Below are 16,740 nucleotides of genomic sequence, written 5' to 3'. Positions count from 1 at the left end.
TAACATTGTGTTAAATGTATGCATTAATTTTATTGGGGTATTTATGTATTACCAACTTTCCTGATATCTGCACCAGGGACGTTGCTTCTTGCATGTCACTGCAATAATACTAAACAACATTTACGATCCTGTAAGGTCACAGCCTTTGAAGTCACACTGCATGAAAGTTACAGGTATCTCATATTGGCTTTTTACCCAGGGCCCCAAAAGTCCTAGGACAGGATCCTAGAAATGTTGTTTTTGCTGGCAGATGTATGCACACTGTCCAAGTACGAACCACAATCCTAATCAGGTAAGTCAGATGCACCCCAGAAATTAACCTGTGCTCATCCCCTGGTAGCTTGGCAGAGAGCAGGAAGGCTTAATTTAGGAGACCATGTTTAAAAGTGTGTAAGCAACACTTAAAACAGTAAAATCACCACACAAAAATAATCCACACCAGGTTAGAAAACCAGAGCTTAATTTAACGGACAAAACATGGCCAAAAACAACAAAAATCCAATAAAAAGAAGTGGAGATTTAAATTTTTAAATCATAAATATGCAAGTAGCGCTTAGAAGCAATAAGCGCTTATTGGGATATTTGGTCGCGCTAGACTTGGACAATCTTAAGAGTTCAGGCTGCCGGTGATGGAGCTCAGGCCAGCTACAGGACCCACGCAGGGCTCACTGAGCAACAATACCTTAATCCTTCTCGCAGCACACGATGCTCCTCATGCAGTTGGTGTGTTGTGCCGTATTTCTCCATGCAACTGCGATGATGCGTTGGTTACGAGTGCGGCCGTTCTGAATGCGATGCGCCGGTTCAGTCCACACTGGAGGGGAATCCGTCAATCTACTCCACACAGTTGCGGAGATTTTTTGCTTCTGAAGCAGTGGTTCCAGAGGCGATGTGGCGGTTCTGAGTGCAATGCGTCGGTCCAGTCCCTGCAACTGATGTGATGCGTCAATCCCGATCTCACAGTAGGTTATGCGTCAGTTTCGATCGGCATAACAGTGTTGATGTGCAGGTTCTGACAGATGCATCAATTTGTACTCACTTCCTAGGGCACTGGACAGGGTTGGCACCACTAGACAGACTAACACTTGCAGCAAGCAAAGTCCAGGTGCTGGTTGTATATGGAAGGTAAGTCTTTGATGTCCCAGAGACTTCAGAACAGGAGACAAGCCAGCAGGCCCTTAGAGATACTTTGGTTCTGGGGATGGAGAGATGCAGGGTCCAGTCCTTCTCACTCTCAGGCAAGGAGGGCAGCAGGCAGCAGGGCAGACACAGCAGAGTAGGAACCCAGCAAAGCCCAGCACTGACAGTTTCTTCAGCAGCACAGCAGTCCTTCCTGGCAGAATGTTCTCAGGTCCAGAAGTGTACTGATTTGGTGGGGTCAGAAGTCCAGTTCTTATACTCAGTGGTGCCTTTGAAGTAGGGGAAGACTTCAAAGAGAGTCCTCTGAAGTGCACCGAGTCCCTGTCCTTCCTCCAGACACACTACAGAGGGTTATGCAGCCCTCTGCGTGGGTTCAGGGCACATTCCATTCTGGTGTGTCAGTTCCTCCCTCCCACCATGCCCAGGATGGGCCATCAGGATGTTGATGTTCCATCAGTCACACCTTAGCATCCTTTGTATGTGACTGTCTGGAGGGAATGCATGAGAGCCCAGCTGTCACCCACCCAGATGGGTATTCAGAGACAGGCAGAATGCACTAGGTGATTTAAAGTAAGAAAATGACAACTTTCCAAAAGTGGCATTTTTAGAATTACAATTTAAACTTTGACTTCACCATAAGTTGTGATTTTAAATTGTGATTCCAGAGGGAACAAACTTGGGTCCCATCTCTTTCCTATTGGAAATCACACTTCAGTGTTGTCCTAGGAGAGAGATATGACTTGCAGTAGTTAAAAACAAATGTAAGGGTTTTCACTACTTGGACATGTAAAACGTAAAAATATATATATCCATCTTTTTAAATACATTGCGCCCTGCGCTTGGAGCTGTCCAGAGCCTACCTTAGGGGTGACTTGCATTAAGGGAGGGTTTGGGCCTGGCAAGAGGGTTAACTTGCCAGGTTGAAACAGATGATCAAAACTGCACACATGGGCTCTGCAATGGCAGGCCTGAGACATGTTTGAGGGGCTACTGCAGTGTGTGGCACAATCAGTGTTGCAGGCCCTCTAGAAGCATTTCGTTTACAGGAGCTGGGCACAGGTAGTGCGCTTTATTAGGGATTGTAAGCCAATTAAATATGCCAAGTTGTGGATAAGCCAATGTCATCATGTTTTAGAGAAAGAATCAGGGATGTGGAATTCCTATCGCCCGGGACATCTTGTTTGGGGTCAAGGGCAACAAGTTTTTATGTTTACTTTGTCCTTGGGACAAGTAGGCCCAACCCTCTGCAGCACAAACCCTTTGGCTGCCTGTTTACAGAGAGTGGAACTCTCTACAGTTGAGGTAATAGTGTTTCCAAAAGATAATGCTGTTCAAACTTGTATTTATGGTTCATTATTTGAAAACCTTCATTATTAGGGTGAGTGCTGTAAATAAATGTTTTAAGGTCACACTTCACTACTGACGTTGGTTCCAGTACAAATAAAAAACAACGTGTATACACATGTTTGAAAAGTTTAGGCTATGAGGCTAAGTATAATGCTCCCAGAATGCTCTCTGATTAGATGCAAATGAGGTGTCATTTAGTAAAATGTTTTGATGCATTGCTAGTATTTCCCAAAAATATTTCTAATGGAAAATCAGTGTAACCATTTTCAACACGATTATGGGAAGCATGAAAATAAACAAACACTGACAAAGCCAACTGATCTGACATATCTTTATAAGTCTTTTAGTTTCATCAATGCGTGTCTTGTTTTGACAAAGCTTTTGTAACACTTTATCGTTGTGGGAGCTACCAGGCCCTCAACATTGTAACAAACACTGGCAAAAAAAAACAAAACATTTTTTAACTCTAAAAGCACACGTTGACACCAGTGGCATAACAAAGGCCCCGCAGCCGCCCTCCAGGGGGCCCCTTCAGCACAGCACCTGCCCTGAGTGAGTCTGGAGAGGGGGCTCCTCCATGTTCTTTGCAAAGGGACACCCTCTAGTTTCGTTACGTCACTGATTGCCACTGTAGTTCCTGACACTGAACAAAACTACTTTGTGTGCCAATATGCTCCTTGTGGAAGAGAAGAATGCGATCACTCACAGTAAAGCCAGCCGAAAGAGAGAGAAATAGAATTTTAATAAAAACAAAATGTCTTTAACACCAGACCTAATTAGGGACCAAGACCCACATGTAGGTAGCTTTTTGCATGTCGCAAACAGCGACTTTCGCTGTTTGCGACGTGCAAAAAGCACATTGCGATGCACAAACCCAGTTTTGCGATTCGGTAACCTGGTTACCGAATCGCAAAACGGGTTTGCGACTCGCAATTAGGAAGGGGTGTTCCCTTCCTAATTGCGACTCGCAGTGCAATGTAGGATTGTTTTGCGAACGCGGGCGCAAACCAATCGCAGTTTGCACCCATTTCAAATGGGTGCTAACACTTTCACAAAAGGGAAGGGGTCCCCCTGGGATCCCTTCCCCATTGTGAATGTCACAGTAAACATTTTTTCAGAGCAGGCAGTGGTCCGCAGGACCACTGCCTGCTCTGATAAAATGAAACGAAAACGTTTCATTTTTCGTTTTTGTAATGCATCTCGTTTTCCTTTAAGGAAAACGGGCTGCATTACAAAAAAAAAAAACTACTTTATTGAAAAGCAGTCACAGATATGGTGGTCTGCTGTCTCCAGCAGGCCACCATCCCTGTGAGTCCGCCATTCGCAAGGGGGTCGCAAATTGCGACCCACCTCATGATTATTCATGAGGTGTGCATTTGCGAAGCCCTTGCGAATCACAGATTGTGTCAGGGACACCATCCTACATTCGGATTTGCGACTCGCAATTTGCGGGTCGCAAATCTGAACCTACCTACATGTGGCCCCAAATTCTTAAAGAAAGTCACAAAAGTGCACCCATGGTATATGTCGTACCCCTATAAAATATTTGTGAACTGTATTTTAGCATGGGTAAATACGCATGTGTAGATTTGCTCATGTGAAAATCTATTGAGCATTTGCAAGTACATTTTGCCTCCAGCCACTTTCTTCCCAACCCTGGAAGAAGTTCTAATTCTGCCATTGTCAGGAGTAAATGTCCAACCTTTCTTATTATGGGAAAATATTAGAGAGAAGCTGGTGAAGATCTTTAAAACATGCAGGTTAGTAGGTTTGCAGACTCAAAGGCATTCCAGCCCTGGAACTATTGCTTACTGCTTCCTCCTGCCCCAGTATGCAGATCTGCAGAAAGGTGGAAAAATAAGGAAATTGCTACAGTAGGGATTGAAACTGCAAGTATTCAAGCCCTAGTATGGTAGTAGCCCTGGCATAATCAGAGAGGCTATTATCAGAGCTCTTACATAATGAGATTGCTGCCATAATTTGGCGCCACACTACATGGCACCAAAGGGACAAGTAGATCTTTTTACAGGACAAGTAGATTTGAGAAGCAACCTGTCCCGTGGACAAGTAGATATTTTAATAAATTCCACACCCCTGAAGAGTACATGCACTTTGGCACTGGTCAGCAGTGGTAAAGTGCCCAGGAGTTCTAAAGCCCGCAAAAATGAAGTCAGCACAATAGACGGTCAGAAGGCAATTAGTCAGGGGAAACCACACCAAGGATGCCAGGTCTGACAACTACCCTTTTTCAGAAATTTTGGGTTGCCTAATTGTACACATGAGGAATACTGATTACTAAACCCTAACTGCCTCAGAACCTGGAAAAAATGCCTCAACAAGGAAAATAACTGGAACAGTGTCCACTGAGCAATATGCGCTAATCAAACAAATATTGCATCCATAAAAAAGGAATTTTCAAATTTATATCGAGGACACCAATGCAAGGATTATGCATTCTCTTTCTCGCTTTAATAAAACAGCAGCTATCTTACAACAGTAATACACTTAAATTCCAAAAACAAAGAACTACAATCATGGTTCTGTGTAAAAAAATGAAAAGAACTAGAAGTCTCATCAATATGGTTAAGCACCAACAACATAACAGACGAAGACATGAACAGCCTCAACAATCATAGCTTTACTCTTCTTGCTGCAAGGACTGCATGGAAATTCAAAGACTTCTGAATGTTACTTTTTTTAAATTTGTAACTAATCAAATAGATCAATCAATAATCTGGTCTAGAATGGTTTGCCAGTAAGTAATGGATGGGATCATAACCATCTTATTGCAGAAGTTCATAACATTCATAAATGCTAGAAAGAACATATTACAGGATATGCAGATGGGGTGAGATAATCCTCGCCTCCATGTCCTTAATAAAATTGAAAACTCTTGTGATTATGCAATCCTAAAGCTCTTACTATGGAAACTAATTACTTACTCGCTTGGATTAAAATTGCTTGAATACTGATGCAGAAGCACAGTCTATTATGTCTGAAGACTGGCATTTATTGACCAGGATTAAGTAGCCACGACCCCTATTAAGGAGAGGGCCTTGAAAGGGCAGTATCAATAGTGTCATCTGATAAAACCCATTTTAGCCGCCTTGCCACTGGAGCATAAGTAACGACAATAAAAATAAGAAACTGACCCAACGGGGACGATCTAAGATTTCTTGTCCTGTTCTCATAAGCACGAAGGTGCTCCACAACACACAGTTTGCAATCTGCAAAAAAAAAAACGTTGTGTATGAAACTGGTCTTGAAGATTTGTTTTCTTTTTGGACAAAAGTAACACATTCTGTTGTGAACCTACCTGCTGGATCTAAGGCTTTAACACCAGATATTCTCCAGTAAGATGTAGACAGAAAAATAAGGTCAATTTTGAAAACAATTCTTTGCAAGACAAACAATCATCATATAGCCATATTTCCAAAACTCTCAGTACATTGCAGACATTCTAGAGGACATCATAACTGGATTTAGAAGAAGTAAAGCAGATGCTGTTGAGAAGTTTGGAAGGTCAGGGAGAGCTCACTTATTGGGTGGTCTACCACAGGGATGTGACCTGCTGAAATGGCTGATTGGTAAGAAATAATTTTGAGAGGAGCCCTCGGCCGTCAGGCTGGCTAGGAAGTTAATCACAAAAAGTACATTGCTCCCATGCGATCCAGGTCCCATTCTACTCACCAGCATATCCATGTGCTGTAAACTGAATGGTAGCGCTTGTGAGCAGAATCCGACCAGGCTTTGTCAATGGAAAAAGAGCTTTGCTCACAAGTTCTGGCTTTTGCCAATGAGCCCTGTAGGATTCCATGTCATAAGTGGGAGCCAGATGCAAAAGGACCAGAGGATGCGGTTGGCCTCCGTGGTGGTACTCTCCCTAACAAGGTTATCAAGATTACCTCCGCTGATTGCCCGAACTGGCATGTGATTCTGGGGACCAACGCATATGGAAGAAAAGCATAATTCCTTCTCTTCTATTCCTGAAATAAGGCATTCATCACCACTACTGAGAAATCTGGTCTCAAGATGTAATACAAGCGCATCGTGACTAATCTACTGGGTCCTCGTATCTCCGTCAGTTTCTTGAACAAAGAGGGGTAAACTTTCCGCTCGCGGGAATGGCAAAGAAGCTGAGAAATCCAGTTTGCTACCTGGTTGTACCTGCCAAGAAGGTGAATCAATGGCACTGAAATAATGCTGGCGAGGCTGAACTCTCACTCCTTTACTTCGTTTACTAGAATGTGGGATCTCGTCCGCCTGCCCATCCCCTTCTCCAACCCATGGACTGAAGAGACTTCACCCACCTAGAGCAATTTTTAACAGGATGCTTTCTCTGAAGTCAGAGACTGAATCGAGAACAACCCTGCCAAAAGCTTTAGGCAGTTGATGTGAAGAGTCAGTTCAGTTTGGGACCATATGTCCCTTGTAGAGCTCTCTATCTACATCTCGCTCCCCAGCCCATGTGATGCATGTCTGGTTCGATCACAATGTCTGGCATGAGACTGAAGATGACATACCCACTTCAAGCTTCCATGTGGTCTAACCACCATTGAAGCTAGTCTCACTTCTTGAGATAACAGAATTGACTGAGTACAATGGTAGAATAAGTGGCTCATGAAAATTGCTTGCATGGAAGCGTACAAGAGACTTGCCAATCGAGAAATCCAGCATAGAGTTGTTCTTTTCCAAGAATTTGCAAATGTTTCAGTGGTGGTCATTCCAGTGGCCTTGCCATCTGGAAAAGGTTTTGAAGGAGGACTGGAAGAAGCATGGCCTCCTCTACTGGCCTAGGTAAAAACAGGTTTGAAAACCTCCTTAAAGGCTGCCTGTGCCTTGTGCAAGGAGGTAGATGTACTCACAGATCTAGTTACCTCTGAAACAAATTGGCCCCTATACAGTAAAACCCCTGCTGAGGAGAGAGCCTAATTTGTGGCAAGCTCATACAGCTTCAGGTTGATTCTTAGGAGGATGGACTTGCACCTCCCTGTCGAGAGGGTGCAGTTTGCATTGCTGAATGAACAAGTCTCTTGCTTTACCCAGCCAACTAAAATGTCTGTGTCGATGTGTAATCATGTTCTTTAGCTGCCAAAACTAAGTTCAAAATCTTAAAAAGAAGTTCTGCAGGATCCAACAATTTATCTTGACAGGCCCAACAGGACCTGTCAATGCCACTTTCTGGGTCATAAACATATTTCCCCCAAGAACATGAAGAGTTCAGGATCAATTTCTGAGGTACTGTGACCATCAAATGTAGGTGGAGGCTATTCCACTATTGAACAGTTTTGTACCGTCTTTGGGGAGGGTTTTCCTTTATCTAGCCTAACTGAAGGGATCTAGAATGAGGAGTACAGACAAACCATCTCGTCAAGTGTCTTAAAATGTCAGATGAAAAACAAATAGTGGTGGGCTTCCCCACAAATCCTTGTCCTCATCTTTGCCTCAAAAGAGCCAGAATGGCTTACATCCTCCTAGGGACATTGGTCTCACCACCTTTATATATCTCTAGGCAATTTCATCTTAAGCCTCTACCACGTCTCCTTGAATATATAATAAGAAGGGATTTTCTACAACCTACTGGAAGATGTGAAGAGGGGGGCTCCAGCAAGTGCAACACTGCTCTGCAACCTGTTTACTCCCGGATTCAATAAACTAGATTAACACCCACTGCAGCCAAAACCTCTCTCACAAGGCCAGCATAATAGTAGAACAAACGATAAATTTGATCACAGCAAAACACCATCACCCACTGCCCTGTAGGATTCGGTTAATCTAATGCCGAGGAAAAGCCAGTCTTAGAGGTACTGCCTCTTGCAAGCCAGATCAGTGAAGCAGAAGGATGTGGAGCAGCGGCAAAAAAGGCAACTAAGAGCAAGAGATGCAAAAAAGAAAACCTCCAGGGCAAGCAGATTTCGAGCTCCCAATTGGGCAATGAAGAAAATGGCACTGGCATGGAACTAGAAGAAAATAAAATTAGAAAAATTTGGTGATGGGGGGCACAAGTACTGCAATGTGCCAAGCCACAAAATGAAGGGAGAACAAGACCAGAACGTGAGTATTGGTGTGTCAAGTATCCATGTGGCACTCACCTCAGAAGAAAAACCCTGTGGAAAGGATTTTTCTTTTCCTTTATAATAATACAAAAACAATGTCCAATATGAAAAATGTATAAAATAATTATCATAACGTGATGGTAGTTATCATGCCTGCTGAGCAGCAAGAAAGAGGCTGTGCTATGACTCAGGAGTCTAAACATTTGTAATGTTATTAGTGGTTAACCAGGTTGATAGGACTTGTAGTTCTTTTCTCATCGATCCAGGGTCAGTGCAGGTTTTTTTTTTTTTTCGTACTTTTGTGCACTTCTGTTGTAAAATGGCTGCCGTTTGATTGAAGTGAGGAAGACACATAATCTGAAGTCTCCAGTCCTGTCATAGAATCTATCAAATTTATTTCAGACCATTGGGTGCAGACTTTGCTCCATATTACGAGACACTGATACTCACCCACCCTTCAATTTTACAGATATTGTTAAAGCAATAGGGAAAACACAGCCAGGCCCAGGGATTTAAGTGGGATAAAAATAGTTTGGGAATGGGGTGGTCTCAACCACGTAAACTAAAATTTGTGATTACCCCAGTGTGCCCCTCCAACCAGTATTTTGGTGGCTCTATGAGCTTTCTGTTATTGCATCCAGATCTAAAAACACTGCACCTGGCATACACCAGAACCAGACAGGAATATGGGCTTTGTCACTGGTTGACTGCGAGCACTCCGGAGAATAGCAAAGGACTGATTGGCCATGTATTCCAACACCTTCTTGACCCACTGACAGGCAAGAAACGTGCACTGCCTTTAGCTTTAACTCTGACTCTAGACTTCTTAATCATGGCCAGCGTCTGGGAGCGTCTCATTTTAAAGTATGTACTATACAAGTGTAATACACTCAAGAAACAAAAACCAACACAAACAACCCAACACTTTGGCAATAGCCAACACTCCGAGTGCAAGATTCAATAAAACATATGAAATATAAAAGGGGAATAAACAAGTGACAAGGATTACCTGAACATTTATTACATTATTTGTTCAGAAATCGTCAGGGATTTTCCCAGTAAAGTTAAGGACATGAATACAGGGACTAATTTCAATATCTCTTCTTAAAAAAAAAAAAAAAAAAATATATACTGCTGATCTGAGACCTAGCCCACTTAAGGCCCTGCCCATTCCTAAGCCAAAAACAAACAAAACAAAAAAAAAAAAAAAAAAAAATGTCCTAACTCTCTGATAATTTACTCTAGTAACTGAAAATGCCTGCTCCACAGTCCTCTTCACTTGGCAAAACATCCACCCAGTCTATTGATTTCAATTGAATGGTAAAGAATAACCAGAATTTTAACAGGCATGATAGAGCAAACCTCCTCATTGGCAAACCCACTTAACTGAAAGCTGCAAAATTTTATGCTGAATAACACAAGTAATAAATGCACATTTTTTGTAGGTAATCCTGTTTAGATGTTGCAAGCCCACAAATGGAGTAACATGATGTACTGACTTAAGTTAGCCTGACCACGGATGCATATTAACAGTGATGTTAAAAGGCGTGTTTTCACATTAAACTATTGTCTTACGCGAGATATTGTTCTCTTCCACTGCAGAGGATGTAACCTTCAAGAATAATAACAAAGCACATATTCATGTGAAACTCATTTGAAGACAATTACTGTTTGTAGCAGGAAAAAATCTTGCTAATTGACTAAATCAATAAGTATATTTTAACATAAAGACAAACGATTTTCTGTCATTATCATCATGGTTTGATCCACTCTCAACCACTACAAAAGCATATATGAAATGTTTATTTTTTGTAAAATATAAAAAAAGCCATAGTCAGGACATCAGTTCATAGTGTGGGTACAATATAACAAAGCAGTCAAGCAAAACATACAGAAAATTGCACACCAAGTGAAAACACAGTGAAACACAATAGCTAGTAATTGGATAATCCCTGGTGTATTTCATAAGGACAGCCTCTTGTTACAATTGATGTGTGAATACAATTGTCTAACTTAGTTCATAGCGGATGAGGTCTGTTTAATTTAGTTGTCGACGACGTTTCGACCCCATTAAAGGATGCCGGGGTCTCATCAGGACACACAATGACCTGAGGAACTTATGAGGAAGTATACTTAGTATTAGTATATAAATAGACCATGTGTTATGTAATGCATTACATATTAGTAGGGAAAACGCAGCTGGTTATTCTGCCATCATTAAGGTGAGTCATACAATAGTGGGGGAAAGGTTTCCCTACTAATATGTAATGCATTATCACTTCTACGAATCCTGACTGTAGCTACCTTTTTCTAGATACCATTACTCTTAGTCAAGATGTGGTTCCCTGAAATAATTCAGCTATATACACAACCAGTACGTGATCTCTATTTGCTCAGTTTCCTTTTAGTTTCATAAGACGTGGTCTATTTATATACCAATTATACTTCCTCATCAGATCCCCAGGTCATTGTGTGTCCTGAGACCCCGGTATCCTTTAACAGGGTCAAAACGTCAGACAACTAAATGAGACAGACCTCATCCGCTATGAACTAAGTTAACAATCGCAGTAACACGTTGTAGGAAGTTGGCTCTGTATGTGCTATTTCAAAGTAAGGAATAGCATGCACAGAGTCCAAGGGTTCCCCTTAGAGGTAAAATAGTGGTAAAAATAGATAATACTAATGCTCTATTTTGTGGTAGTGTGGTCGAGCAGTAGGCTTATCCAAGGAGTAGTGTTAAGCATTTGTTGTACATACACATAGACAATAAATGAGGTACACACACTCAGAGACAAATCCAGCCAATAGGTTTTGTTATAGAAAAATATATTTTCTTAGTTTATTTTAAGAACCACAGGTTCAAATCTAACATGGAATATCTTGTTTGAAAGGTATTGCAGGTAAGTACATTAGGAACTTTGAATCATTTCAATTGCATGTATACTTTTCAAGTTATTGACAAATAGCTACTTTAAAAGTGGACACTTAGTGCAATTTTCACAGTTCCTGGGGGAGGTAAGTTTTTGTTAGTTTTACCAGGTAAGTAAGACACTTACAGGGTTCAGTTCTTGGTCCAAGGTAGCCCACCGTTGGGGGTTCAGAGCAACCCCAAAGTCACCACACCAGCAGCTCAGGGCCGGTCAGGTGCAGAGTTCAAAGTGGTGCCCAAAACGCATAGGCTAGAATGGAGAGAAGGGGGTGCCCCGGTTCCGGTCTGCTTGCAGGTAAGTACCCGCGTCTTCGGAGGGCAGACCAGGGGGGTTTTGTAGGGCACCGGGGGGGACACAAGCCCACACAGAAATTTCACCCTCAGCGGCGCGGGGGCGGCCGGGTGCAGTGTAGAGACAGGCGTCGGGTTCGCAATGTTAGTCTATGAGAGATCTCGGGATCTCTTCAGCGCTGCAGGCAGGCAAGGGGGGGGTTCCTCGGGGAAACCTCCACTTGGGCAAGGGAGAGGGACTCCTGGGGGTCACTTCTCCAGTGAAAGTTCGGTCCTTCAGGTCCTGGGGGCTGCGGGTGCAGGGTCTCTCCCAGGCGTCGGGACTTAGGATTCAAAGAGTCGCGGTCAGGGGAAGCCTCGGGATTCCCTCTGCAGGCGGGGCTGTGGGGGCTCAGGGGGGACAGGTTTTGGTACTCACAGTCTGAGAGTAGTCCTGGGGTCCCTCCTGAGGTGTTGGATCTCCACCAGCCGAGTCGGGGTCGCCGGGTGCAGTGTTGCAAGTCTCACGCTTCTTGCGGGGAGCTTGCAGGGTTCTTTCAAAGCTGCTGGAAACAAAGTTGCAGCCTTTCTTGGAGCAGGTCCGCTGTCCTCGGGAGTTTCTTGTCTTTTCGAAGCAGGGGCAGTCCTCAGAGGATGTCGAGGTCGCTGGTCCCTTTGGAAGGCGTCGCTGGAGCAGGATCTTTGGAAGGCAGGAGACAGGCCGGTGAGTTTCTGGAGCCAAGGCAGTTGTCGTCTTCTGATCTTCCTCTGCAGGGGTTTTCAGCTAGGCAGTCCTTCTTCTTGTAGTTGCAGGAATCTAATTTTCTAGGGTTCAGGGTAGCCCTTAAATACTAAATTTAAGGGCGTGTTTAGGTCTGGGGGGTTAGTAGCCAATGGCTACTAGCCCTGAGGGTGGGTACACCCTCTTTGTGCCTCCTCCCAAGGGGAGGGGGACACAATCCTAACCCTATTGGGGGAATCCTCCATCTGCAAGATGGAGGATTTCTAAAAGTTAGAGTCACCTCAGCTCAGGACACCTTAGGGGCTGTCCTGACTGGCCAGTGACTCCTCCTTGTTGCTTTCTTTGTTCCCTCCAGCCTTGCCGCCAAAAGTGGGGGCCGTGGCCGGAGGGGGCGGGCAACTCCACTAAGCTGGAGTGCCCTGCTGGGCTGTGACAAAGGGGTGAGCCTTTGAGGCTCACCGACAGGTGTTACAGCTCCTGCCTGGGGGAGGTGTTAGCATCTCCACCCAGTGCAGGCTTTGTTACTGGCCTCAGAGTGACAAAGGCACTCTCCCCATGGGGCCAGCAACATGTCTCTAGTGTGGCAGGCTGCTGGAACTAGTCAGCCTACACAGATAGTCGGTTAAGTTTCAGGGGGCACCTCTAAGGTGCCCTCTGTGGTGTATTTTACAATAAAATGTACACTGGCATCAGTGTGCATTTATTGTGCTGAGAAGTTTGATACCAAACTTCCCAGTTTTCAGTGTAGCCATTATGGTGCTGTGGAGTTCGTGTTTGACAGACTCCCAGACCATATACTCTTATGGCTACCCTGCACTTACAATGTCTAATGTTTTGTTTAGACACTGTAGGGGTACCATGCTCATGCACTGGTACCCTCACCTATGGTATAGTGCACCCTGCCTTAGGGCTGTAAGGCCTGCTAGAGGGGTGTCTTACCTATACTGCATAGGCAGTGAGAGGCTGGCATGGCACCCTGAGGGGAGTGCCATGTCGACTTACTCGTTTTGTCCTCACTAGCACACACAAGCTGGCAAGCAGTGTGTCTGTGCTGAGTGAGAGGTCTCCAGGGTGGCATAAGACATGCTGCAGCCCTTAGAGACCTTCCTTGGCATCAGGGCCCTTGGTACTAGAAGTACCAGTTACAAGGGACTTATCTGGATGCCAGGGTCTGCCAATTGTGGATACAAAAGTACAGGTTAGGGAAAGAACACTGGTGCTGGGGCCTGGTTAGCAGGCCTCAGCACACTTTCAATTGTAAACATAGCATCAGCAAAGGCAAAAAGTCAGGGGGCAACCATGCCAAGGAGGCATTTCCTTACACACGTGAATTGTAACAAGAGGCTGTCCTTATGAAATACACCAAAGATTATCAAATTACTAGCTATAACTTTTTATTTACTGCATTGTTAACGTGGTGTCTCTTTTCCCTTGAGGTGCAATTTTCTGTATGTTTTGTTTGACTACTTTGTTATATTGTAACCATACTAGGAACTTCTCATGTCCTGACTATGGCTTTTTTTTTTTTAATACATTTTTTATATATGATTCATATATGATTTTGTACTGGTTGAGAGTGGACCAAATCACGACGATTATGACAGAAAATTGACTGTATGTTAAAATGTACTGATTGATTTAGTCAAATAGCAAGATTTTTCCCTGCTACAAACAGTAATTGTTTTCAAATGAGTTTCACGTGACTATGTGCTTTGTTAAAATGATACCCAGGATCACGTGGACATTCTGTGTTGCTCTCGTATTTTTTGGGGTAAACCTCAAGAAAACTTCTATTAGCAAGCGAATAGACATTCTGTATGTATGACAACTGATAGGTGCTAACCGAGAGAAAATGAGATGAAGGAAACGCAACTCATGGGAATAACCGTCCCATTGTATCATTCCTTGGACTCAACTACTGTGCTTTATTGGAAAGGCGTGGGAAACGGAGTTCACCTGCTCCCTGCGTTTGCTGAGAAGTAATTGGTTGCTGGGTACAGGGAATGTTATTTGTTTCTAATTTGTACTGACAGAATTATATGTGTGTGTGTGTTCCTTAGTTTTTGGGGCACAGCAAGACTGGTTAGGACAGAACCCTTTGATCCCTTCCTTTTCTGACTAAGAGTAGATGAGTCTGTTGATTAATAGCTGAGAATATTTTCCAGCTTTGCTATTTTTTATTATTAAGGTGCAAAGACTTTATGCCAGAGCATTTCCATTTTCTTCTCAGAACTCTTCATTTGGGGTTCTGAATTGCCCACGTCCCTGAAGTCCATAACCCAAACTTGAAGTCTGAAGGAGTTTGCAGTTTTGAAGGTGTCTGCAGTGGTGGAGGAATGAGTATGAATAGGATAGTGCATCTCAATGGTCTATGTTAAGCTTACCTTATTATGTTGACATTTTATGTTTCACATTTTGGTAACGTCTATGGTTTAGTTGTGAAAACTTGCATATATTCAAAGTTAAGCAGCTGAAGTTGTCATTGGACTCGGGGCAGTCCAATATTCTGGGACAAGATAAGATAAATAAAATATTGTGATAGCACTTGTCTGCTAAGATTTTATGGTGTTGGTTTGTGAGGTTCCATCGACCGTTCAATTGAGATAAGGACCATAATAAACTGTTGTGATTGTACTAATAGTAATTGGTGATAGTGGAACCTATTGTACAAAGGGGAAACTATATGATTAATAATGGTGACTTCTGCGGGTCAAGATTTAATTTGTGTGTTTACAGGAGCAGGAAAGTGTTATTTCCAACTTTTCCTTGTGCGAGTGAGCTAATTTGAATTCTTTAGTGGAGCAGACAAGAGTTATTTGTTTACTGTGCTTGCTTAAAGCTGTGGAAATTTGTGTATCAGAAAATTGTAAAAGTGTGAATCGCTGTGAGGCGTGAGAATTGCAGCAGAAATACTGCGCTGAGATAGGTCAACTGGTGCCTAGTGGAATTGGTTGGTGAGTCATCAGGTGCTGTATTGTGATAGATTTACGAAGGAAGGACTGTGCTGGGATTGGAGTGTTATGTTTGTGCACACTTATCTGCTTCAGCTACTGAGGATGTAACCTACCATCATACTCCATTTTCATATGCAGTCACAGGCGGTATATTCAGGGCTACTGGAAATATGCAGCAGGAGAGGGCCGCATAATAGCATTACTTCATAATTTTTCCTTTTTAAACTTGGTAACACTGTCTGGGCATTGATTGTATTCATTAGTACCAGTTTAATAATTAAATATAGCAATAAGCAAAACAAAGGTGACCAATCTAGCTTTGCAACGGAACTTTTGTTGCGCAGCAACACGTATTGTTGCATTTTTAGTAACTTTTGAATCGTTTAAGCTAGAATCATTTGTTTTTGTTAAAATCTGCTGACTATGCAGCAGATAATGGATTATGTTGCAAATCCTTACTTATGTGAAAATCACAGCACAAATACATAATTGCAGTGGACCCGAGTATATTGCTGAACTTATTTTTTAGATAGAATCATTTTAGAAATATTTTTCCAATTATGACTTAATCCTCACAGAAGAATGAGCCCTCATCCACAAGCTAAGGAAACAGACTCTATGGTTTTTCTTTAGATACCCAGAAAAGATAGACACTTAGGGCATATGAACAAAATTGGACATGCTCAATTAAACCACTAGAGAAAAACTTCACTGAGGCATTGGGGGAAAGGAGGACTTGCATGTTTCATAGGGTAACAAAACAAATAGATGTTCTAAAGAATATGTAGAAAGAATCAGGAGTATAAAAAGAAAAAGAAAATTACACATCGTAATTGAAATTTGGCATACAGAAAGGAAAAATAATGATTGTACAAAAGGGGGAATCACAGAACAAGTCACATGGTGATAAGCAGTTGTGCACATACATTACATACTAAGATTGGCTCCAACAACCGTTATAGGTCAAGGTCAGCGACAACGAAACTGGCAGAGACGCTTCTCTTCGCCAACAACCCTGGCAGCTCCTCGCAAGGGGATGGATAGCTCAGTCACCTGCAAGGCTGCCCCTCCGGTGACAAACGGGGCTACCTGCCAACTCAGGGCCCCACTCCTGGGGCGGGGCAGCCGCTCGCCAACCATACATGCGGGCGGTGGGACACCCCCCAGGAGAAGCAAAGTGGCCCACGGAGCCCGGGGGGTCCCGCAGAAATAACCAAGGCTCCTTCCCCTCGGCTGCCTGAGATGAGCGCCCGCACCGCCCAAGCAGCCCCCGGCGGACAGGAACGGCGGCCTCGGGGACTG

At 43.3% G+C, this 16,740-nt stretch overlaps 1 long non-coding RNA gene across 1 annotated transcript; it reads right to left on the bottom strand.

Annotated features, from left to right (window-relative positions):
* On the bottom strand, positions 1 to 16,499 carry LOC138295572 (uncharacterized). Its single transcript, XR_011203626.1, has 2 exons — positions 16,365 to 16,499; positions 1 to 1,012 (listed from the first exon to the last, which is right to left on the bottom strand). It is a non-coding gene; the product is annotated as an uncharacterized lncRNA (long non-coding RNA).
* Between the last annotated feature and the right edge of the window lie 241 nt (positions 16,500 to 16,740).

Source organism: Pleurodeles waltl, chromosome 5 (genome assembly GCF_031143425.1).
Source record: "Pleurodeles waltl isolate 20211129_DDA chromosome 5, aPleWal1.hap1.20221129, whole genome shotgun sequence".
Taxonomy (NCBI): Eukaryota; Metazoa; Chordata; class Amphibia; order Caudata; family Salamandridae; genus Pleurodeles; species Pleurodeles waltl.
Note: the sequence above shows the minus strand (reverse complement) of the source record. Positions and strands in the feature narration are given on the sequence as shown.